At 44.2% G+C, this 9,550-nt stretch overlaps 1 long non-coding RNA gene across 1 annotated transcript; it reads right to left on the bottom strand.

Annotated features, from left to right (window-relative positions):
* Positions 1-3,644: 3,644 nt before the first annotated feature.
* LOC132653499 (uncharacterized) lies at positions 3,645-7,363 on the bottom strand. Its single transcript, XR_009591229.1, has 3 exons — positions 7,170-7,363; positions 6,501-6,548; positions 3,645-4,583 (listed from the first exon to the last, which is right to left on the bottom strand). It is a non-coding gene; the product is annotated as an uncharacterized LOC132653499 (long non-coding RNA).
* Between the last annotated feature and the right edge of the window lie 2,187 nt (positions 7,364-9,550).

Genomic DNA, 9,550 nt, shown 5'->3' with positions numbered 1-9,550 from the left:
TATGCAAGTTTCATGAGATCTCACCCATGTTGAGGTGGGTTTTTGTTGATATAATTGCCTTTGAGCCATCCATGTTTCAGCAAATAACCCCTCATCTATACTCCTGTAAGTAACCCTAATAAACTTACTATTTCACTAAGCTGAACTTGAATGGAATAATTTCTTTGATGTCCTTGGTGTCCTATATGGAGTATTGATATTTGTCTACCTCTCTCCAGGAAAAGTCAGACAACAACAGCTTAATTCACTGATGCATGATGCATTCACAGACTATTAAAAGTTAGATGTGTTTGAATGAAATAGGTCATTTGGACATGTGCCTTAAAAAGTACCTATTGTCCCCAATACCTTTTTTTCTCACTCTTTCCTTCCTGGCTATCATGAGATGAACAAGTCCTCCAATACCATGATATTCTTTCTTGACTCAGACACAAAGCAAAGAAGCCAAACAATCATAGACAGAAATTTCCAAAGCCATTAACCAAAATAAATCTTTCCTCTCTTAAGTTGCTCTTGTTGGGCACTTTGTTACAGCAACAAAATGTTAACTGATACAAGGCCTATTTGGGAAATCATTGAGAGACCACAGATTTTAGAGGAATAACCATCCTGATTGCTTCTCTAGATTCATGGAAGGAGTAATAAACTCCCCCAAAGCAGTTCAAGGAGTAAATAAATGAAACTTACTAAGTATCTCTATGTTGCTGACTCAAAAGAGGTAGATCAGATGACTAGTTCAGGTTAACAGGCAAGCAAAGCCTGGGAGTATTTGAATGAGAAAGGTAAATAAGCCTGACATACAGAGCACATGGCACACAGATAAACCTTGGCAAAAAAGGAACTCACCTCATTTTATTAAGTCATCTGAAGTGCAGTTAGGGGATGTAATGTTCATCTAAGTATTCACAAACCTGTCACTCCACTGATGGCCAGGGTTAATTTAGCTGATTGGCTGGCTAGGTGAATGTCCCTGATACCAGAGTTCTAGCATCAAAGCTCAGGGTCTGGCAGACTAACATTCTGGGCTGTTACTCACCCAATAGGTCTACTTTCATGACAAGTAATAAAAAGCAAAGAAAGGAGAATTATTCATCGTGAATAATAAATTATTCATATTAAGAAGAAGAACTACAGAGATCCAAGTGATTCTCCAAGTCCATCTTTGGGGTCATGACATGAGGCTTAAGTTTAAAAAGAGGACAAGGAGTATGCATCGCTAAGCAGCCCTGGTCAAGGTGTGGCCTGCTCATCACTTGATCCACCATTGTCTGGGCTACAGTCTCTCCTGCAAGGGATCTGACTAGCTGTCAGAACCGTGGTGACTCTCTTCCCAAGAGACAGGTTTTCTCTCAGACTAGATCTTCCTTTCTTCAGCTTACTGTTCCTGGGGAAAGCCCAACCCCTTTTGGAGTCTATTGTCCCAATAGTCACATAGCTGGAAAGAAGAGAACAAGTGTCCCTCCTTAGAAAGCCTGCCGAGATGCTCACAGCCTCCCTCACCACTACATGCACACCTTTCCCAAAGCTGAGCCCCATCAACGAGGACAACCCTCCCCAACACAGACAACAGTCTTCAGTTGAGAACATATGAGTAGCTGTATTACCATGCCAGATAGAACTGCCAAACAGGATCTCAATGGTCTTCTGCAAAAAAAAAAAAAAAAAAAAGAGTAGCCAAGCTTCCCAAATCAAGACACATCCAAATTAGAATAAATACGTGTGTGTGTGTGTGTGTGTGTGTGTGTGTGTGTGTGTGTGTTCCAATAGAGGTGAGAAGAGGACATTGGATCTCTTCCCTAAGTAGGGTTTCTAGGCAGTTGGGAGTCACTGGGAACTGAAGTCTGGTCCTCTGTAGAAGCAGAAACCTCTTCTAACTACTGGGCTGTCTCTCCAATACTATAACATAATGTGTTTTTTTAATTTATGATTCTGGGTATTTTGCCCACATGTACATATACAGGTAAGTCCAGAAGGGGGCTCTGGATTCCCTAGGACTGAAATCACAAACAGCTAAGAGTGCTGGAAACTGAATCTCCTCCTCTGGAAAAGCACGCAGTGCTCTCAACCCCTGAGCTATATCTCCAGGCCCCCACCAAATAATTTTTTTAAAACACAATTTGATAAGGTTCATCCTGTCACTAGAGAATGAAGTTCTGCTTCTCATTGCACTTCTGAGCTCATGACCATGATAAAATGTTCAACCTAAGAGAAATTGCTTAAACACTGAACACTCAATTTCTTAAACGCTTTGCATGTACACTTGGAAAAGAAATACACACATTTCATTAGAGCCAATGAAGAGCTCCGGCCCTTTTTCCCACCCTGTTGCTGTCAACAACCAGCAGAAGCTGTAGAAGACAGCGACTTTTTGTTGATTCTGGAGCACACTGCTTCAGTGAGGTTACGTCAACTGAAACAGAGCTACGAGGCTGGAAAGGTGGCTCAGTGGTTAAGAATGTTTGCTGCTCTTTGGGTGGATGACACCTAAATGAACATAGGTACAAAGTCCCAATTTATTTCTAATATCAGAGATCAGACCTCTACTCTTGCCTGATGCGTCTAAAACAAAAAGGAGGAACTATAGAGAGCTGCGGAATGCTATGCCTTAAAGATGGAGCTGGTTTCTGCCTTCCACCTTCCCAATGGTGAGTGCTCTCTGTCACAAACAATTCCACATTTGGCTAAGGCTGAGGATCTGGCTTGCTTCCATGTATGTGGACCTATCTGCATTGCCCACGTGGCACGCCTGGGTTGGCTACCCAGAGGCTATATAAGCTGTGGGCTGGCTTTCCCCAGGGTCCGAGGATTGTTCAAGGTTCCTGAATAAACTGCATTGAAAAAAAAAAAAAGAATGTTTGCTGCTCCTGAGGAAGACCAGATTTTAATTCCCAGCATCCACCATGGGGGCAAATAACTCCCTGTAACTCCAGCCCTAAGGGATTTGGCACCCTCTTCTGGCCTCCACACACACCTGTTTACATATGTGCACATGCCACACCACACACACACACATGCAAGCATGTGCATATGCATATGAGCACACAAATAAAAATAAAATAAATCTTAAAAACAAAAATAGAGGCTGCAATAGTCTCCTGGTGCAGACTTGCACTTTGCGCCTCAGCATTTAAGATTTCATGGTTGTTGAGTACGTCTAAGGAAGCGACAAGCTCTAATTTGCAAATGTTCTTACATTAATAATGATGTCGAGTGCCTACCTGCGCTGTTCTCTTTACGCAGAACTGCTGTGACTTGCTGTCGGCTGGCCTGCTTCAACAAGGTATCCATGACAGCTTCCTTGTCCGTGTAGAGGCAAATCTGTAGAGAATGTCATCCGATTTGACAAACTGACAAGACAGGGCTGTCAATCTCTCAGACTGGTAAGGAGCCGCTGAGACTGACAAGTGCTAAGGGTCACCATGAATCTCATGGCTAATGTGCTTAGCTGCTGACAGCTGAGAAAGCTTCCCTCAGATGGTTCAAAGCCTACACATTTATCACCTCAACTGGCCTCAGAAGCATGTAAAGTTGGCTGACACGTGGGCGTATTTCACCTGGGTGATGACAGGCCTTTCAAAGGCTTTTGAAGAGCCTATCTCCCACCAATAATGAAGTGTCAACACTGTCACACCAGACATTACCCCTGGTTCACAGGATGTGCTCCACGCTTCCCTGAGTCACAGACGTGCAGCGTGTGAGAACTGAAGGAACCCTAAAACACCCTTTAATCCAGTTTCATAAACAAAAAACAATACCCAAAAGTAGAGACCTTGGGGTCGACAGAAACAATAATAATCTTGAGCAGGGATTTCCTTCCTGGTACATTTTATTAGTCATAAGTTTGGTCACTCTCAGCCCAAGATATGCATTAGAATCTTCTAAAAGTTTTTAAGAAATACTCATCAATTCTATTAGCTTTAGTAGCACACACTTCTTTCTGTATGAGTGGTGATTGCTGCAGAGACTCATAAGGGGTCAAATAAGTGACTGTTGAATAAGTGCACAGTTCTAAATGAGACACACAACGGGCAAGGCACTTGCTGCTCTTATAGAGAACCAGAGTTCGGGTCCCAGCATCCATGTCGGGAGCTTATAATTGTCTGGAACTCCAGCTACCAGGGAATCTGCTGTCCTCTTCTGGCCTCCTCTGGCACTGGCAGACATACGTGCTCATGCACGGACACACCCAAAACAATAGAATAAAATTCTCTTAAATTGGACATCCTACATAACTTCCTTCAAGACTCAGGGAACAAGCAGTAGATGGGAGGCAGAAAGAATGTAAGTGCCTTAGGAAAGCGAAGAATGGTGTAGACGTTCTTTGTCCTCTGTATGAAACATGGCCATTATGCTCTTCAGCGCTCAGTCATGGTGCTCAGCTGCACAAGAACTACACCAGGTTTGGCCTGCTGATATTTCATCGTGGATGTTGGAGGGACTCATCAAGTTCCCCTTCTTCCTGAAGACGGTATAAGCAGTTAACAAGTGCGGAGGGAAGTAAAAACGTTTCCTTCACGAGAGTGACCACTGGTAAGATGTCCATACTTCTATAAATGATTCCTTGTTTGTGCTGCTCTAAGCGACTAATGAAATCCAAAAGAGAAAAAGGAAAAAGAAAAAAATAAGTATCTATCAGTATCACACACTTTTTTCTCAAATGCAGAACCTATATTTAACTATTTATACATAGACACTCACACACAGATATAAACACCTTGAGGTCTGTAACTTGGCCTCATTTCTGCTCAACACTCTGCTTCCTGATCCACCATCATCTTACTCTGATGTGAGCAAGCAGCCCCATGCTCCTGCTGCTGCAGCTGAGAGCCATGTCTTCTTGCCATTATGGACCCTTCTAACTTTGAGCCAAAAGAAACCCTTCCTCCCTTCAGCTGGTCACAGGGATGAGAAAGGTAACTGTGTTCTTTACTTTTTCTCAACTTGACCCAAACCTAAACATACCTGAGAAGGAAAAGCAATGATGAATTGCCTCCAACAGACTGACCTGTGGCCATGTCTGCAGGACATTTTCTTAATTGAAATTAATGTAGCTCCAGCCCACTGTGGGCAGTGACATTCCTAAGCTAGAGGGTCTGGGATTCTTAAGAAATGCAGCTGAACAAGCCAGAGGAAACGTGGCAAATATTCTTCTATAGCCCCTGCCTCAGTTCCTGCCGCAAGGTTTCTGCCTTGAGCTCCTGCCTTGACTTCCCTTGATAATGGATTGTAATCTGAAAACTAAAATAAACCCTTCCTACCCCAAATTGCTTTTGGCCATAATGCTTGTCACAGCAAGAGAAAGCAAACCAGAACAATAGCTAACAGAAAGAATTCAGCACTGCAGAAAAGAGGGTGATGGCAGACGAAGAGCTGACTGAGAACCTCTTGAGCTAGGCTCAGCCCGAAGCCTGCATCATCACCAGTGACTTTCATACTGTGCTCTGCCAAATCCTAGAAGCTCCTCAGAGACCTACACGGAGTTGGTCTGCAGGCAGAGGTACACATATTAAAGTGCTAGCTTACATGTTGAAGGGCTCTGAGCTGAGTCTACAGGGAAATAACAGCTGGAGAAAGGGTGAAACTAAAAAAGTCTTTGAGAAGTCCTCACTCATGGCCTTCTTGAGTACTGTGTGACTTTTCCTAGGGTAGGGATGTCAACAAATAAATATGCCTCACAACGGAACACCAGCAACAGAACAATGAAACAGTCTCACCGGAGTCGAACGTAGAAAACCAACGAGTATATTGACTCAAAGGCAGCTACATCACCAAAACTACCCACTCAGCACGGGTGGCAACCTATGAAAGCTGGATTCTTGAGCCCACTGATTTCTAGCAAGCTTGGCCACGGTCTAGACCCCCTCCCTAGAAATTGCTCATTCTTACACAGCTTCCTGAATCTTGTAAGTTTCAGAAACTTCCTGAGACTTATGAATTTGGTTCACCTCCTCAGCCTAATTTGGAAAAAAACAATAGCCACAGAACACTGAGTATCTCCCCTACTTACTTAGCTGCCTTCTATGCTAAGGAAGGAGTTTGCCCAAAAAAATGAACTAGCTTGGATATTTTTTGTTTGTTTGTTTGTGAGCTGAGCTCAGACACCAGCCAACTGTGCATTAGCTGAAGTGTCACATTGACAGAAGCACCCAAAACTGAAGAGTCACATGATCTCCCTCGCCTTGTTAAAAAGGACATGGGAGCAAGTCAGTTTTGTTGCATTAAATCTCATCATGAACAAATGGCTGTCATGATAAATCCAGCGATTAGCAAAAGTTTCTACCGTTTATTGGGCCAATGAGAAAAACATAATTCAGAGTCAAGGTGGGGGCTGTTGTGTATGAAAAAAGGATTGGGGTCTCTTTCCAAATGGGACAGACCTGCAAAAGAAATTGAGACTTTAGGATCCAATATGTAAACCGGCTGGAAAGGTGCTTACCCAGGGTGCACAAAGCTCTGCTTCGATCCCCAGCGCTGCATAAATGGGGTGTGGTGGTACATACCTGTACTCTCAGCTCTAGACAGGTAGAGGCATTCAAGGTCATCGCTGGCTACAGAGAGACAGAGAGGGAGAGAGAGAACATAAACCAGAGGCCAGGCATGGTGGCACACACCTGTAATCCCAGCATTTGGGAGACACAAGTAGGGGGCTCAGCAGTTTAAAGTCAGCCTCACTAGGAACACAAAACAGATCCAGTCCAAGTAACTTCTTTCAGTTTCCTGTAACTGACTGATTTCCCAGGAAAACACATCCTCTGTGTATCTGTGTTCATCAGCTTTGCATGCTGTGACAGGAGACACCAGGACATCAACTTAAAAGAGGAAAGGTTTAGCTGTGCAGGGTGTCTGACATTTATACTTTCTGCATTTGGAATCTGAGGCAGGAAGATAGTCATGAGTTTGAGAACAACCTGAGCTACATGGAGAATTTCAGTCTACGCCAGGCTACACAGAGTACGACTCTGTCTCAAAGCAAGCAAACAAATGAAGAAAGCAGTGGTTTGTTTTCTCTCATGTTTCAGATCATAGTCACTCGGCTCTGTTTGCTAGGCCTGTGGTGAGGCAGACATCTTGGACGGAGTATGTAGTAGAATAAAGCTGCCTACCTCACTGTGGCCAGGAAGCAGAAGGAGAAAGAAGGAGCAGGGCATCTCCCCTAACTAGGTTCCAACCTTCAAAAGTTTCCATTCGCCCCTGAAGCGATCAGTCTCAGGGCGGCAGCCATGACTCCGCTCTTGCTCCTGTTGTAGAGGTGTTCAGTTCCCAGCATCCACATCTGAAGGGTCACAGCTCCTATCTCTCCAGCTCCAGGGAATCCAATGCCCTCTTCGGGTCTCCAAGGTTACCCAGATGCTCATACAAACAAAATATCATACAGAGACACACATATAAATAAAAATAAATCTATACTTTAAAAGCTGAGTCTTGCCAGGTGTGGTGGTGCACACCTTTAATGGTAGACCTGGGGAACCAGAGGCAGAGGATCTCCCTGAGTTTGAGGGCAGCCTGTTTTACATAGCAAACTCCAGGACAGCTAGGTCTTCATAGACAGAGCCTGTCTCAAAAAAAAAAAAAAACCAAACCTAGGTCCTTCAAAGGGTTGGTCACTGAAAAGGTTAGGACACTGCTGCTTCAGAGACTGTGTCATCACAGTAGTGGTTACTCTTGATTGTCAATGTGACTAGATATGGAGATACATCATGGTGGGAGTGTAAGACAGCGGGGCACATGGCAACCACATTCACAAAGCAGAGAGAGACGGATGCTGTGCTCATGTCACTTCTTCCTTTTTCTCATGTCATTCCACCCAAGACCCCAACCCATGCATGGCGCTGCCCACACTTAGGATGGGACTTCCTTTTTCAGTTAATGGTCTCTGGAATCTTCCTCACAGGCATGTCTGGAAGTGTGTCTACTAGGTAATTTTAAAATCCAGTCAAGTCGACCTTCAGCCTGCACACACACACACACACACACACACACACACACATGCAAGCACTCACACAAACCTATATGCAAACCTACACAGATGCACATGTACACCCAGAGGCAAAAATAAAATTCCTTAAAGCTAGTTTTGAATGATGAAATTAGGGATGTAGACACAGGAAGCATCAAAGCTGGCTTTGAGAAGAATAGATGCAAGCTAGCAATGGTAGCAAGTTACTACCCACATTGAGGCATGAAGAAACAGAAATTAAGAATAGGGAGGAGAACCTGGTGGAGGAATGATGGATTAGGTAAACACAATAAAACTGAGGGAGGCAAGCAGAAGCACACAGACAGGAATTTAATGACTGGCGTGAGGGCTAGCAATCCAATATCTCATCTCTAGGCTAGCAAGAACCCCTCAAGAAGAAGCCAGAGTAAGTGGAAGGAAAGCAAAAATCAATAATTCAGCAAGAGACAATTTTCTAGGGCTTTAAAAAAAAATCACATCGAAAGAACTTGCCATTTTAAGTAAAGTAATAAAAAGAGACATAGTAGATGGATCTTAGTGACATTTTCCAATACCAATATTGGGGAGAAATATTAGTAATCAAAGCAAAGATTAAAATGAAATCACAGGGGCTGGGTAAATGGCTCAGCTGGTAAGTAGTTGGGCTGCAAGCAGGAGGATGTGAGTTCAGTCCCCAGAACTCATGTGAAAAGCCTGGCCCAGGGCTGGAAGTTTACAATCCCAGCTGGAAACACAGCAGGAGAGTGCCTGGAGCTCTCGGCTAGCCAGGTCAACCTACTCAGTGAGTTCCAGGTCAGCGAGAGGCCTGTCTCAAGCAAACATGGAAGACGGAGCGTGTGCTGCCTAGTTTTATGACAACTTGACACAAGAGTCATCAGAAAAAAAAAAAAAAAAGTCAAGAAAATGTGAAGTGGAGTTTCTGGGTTTTTTGGAAACTCAGTTTTGTCACGTGAATATTTTTGTTTTGGTCACAAGTGTGGGGTGCTGGAAACTGACAGACATGTGAGGGGCATGGGTTTTGTGGGCTGGAAAGCATCCTCGTGTAGTCTCTGAGAAGGGACAAAGAGAGCCCACAGACATCGAGACAGTGCTTTTCGCATCTCTGCAGTTTGCAATGGTTTGCAACACTTTGCTGATTTTCGCAAAGAGAAACGCTCCACAAAACTTTGTTGCCGCTTTGGCGCAGTTTTGCTGCTTCAACGGCTCGGGCTGTTTGGACAGAGTCGTGCTGATTTTGCCGAGTGGTGCCACCGCTGTTGCTGTTGAGGCTGCCGCTGCTGAGGTTTGCTGCTTTGCTGTTTGACTGGACTGCTGGGATCCTGGCGGCCGAGACTGGCGCATTCCCAAAGGACCCAGACACCCTAATCAGCAGAAAGTAGATAAGAGGTCTACAGCCCCTTTCCCTACTAATCTCCTACCTAAGGTGAGGGAGGAGGGAAGGGTTGGAAGAGAGGTAGAGGCGCTTAAGAACCTTGAATAAAGTGGGTGTTTGAAAACACTAAGCCTCCATAAGATCCAGCTGTAAAGCATTTCCTTAATTAAAGAGTGATGAGGGGGCACCCAGCCCATTGTGTGAAACCATCCTTAGGCTAG

This window comes from Meriones unguiculatus, chromosome 4 (genome assembly GCF_030254825.1).
Source record: "Meriones unguiculatus strain TT.TT164.6M chromosome 4, Bangor_MerUng_6.1, whole genome shotgun sequence".
Taxonomy (NCBI): domain Eukaryota; kingdom Metazoa; phylum Chordata; class Mammalia; order Rodentia; family Muridae; genus Meriones; species Meriones unguiculatus.
Note: the sequence above shows the minus strand (reverse complement) of the source record. Positions and strands in the feature narration are given on the sequence as shown.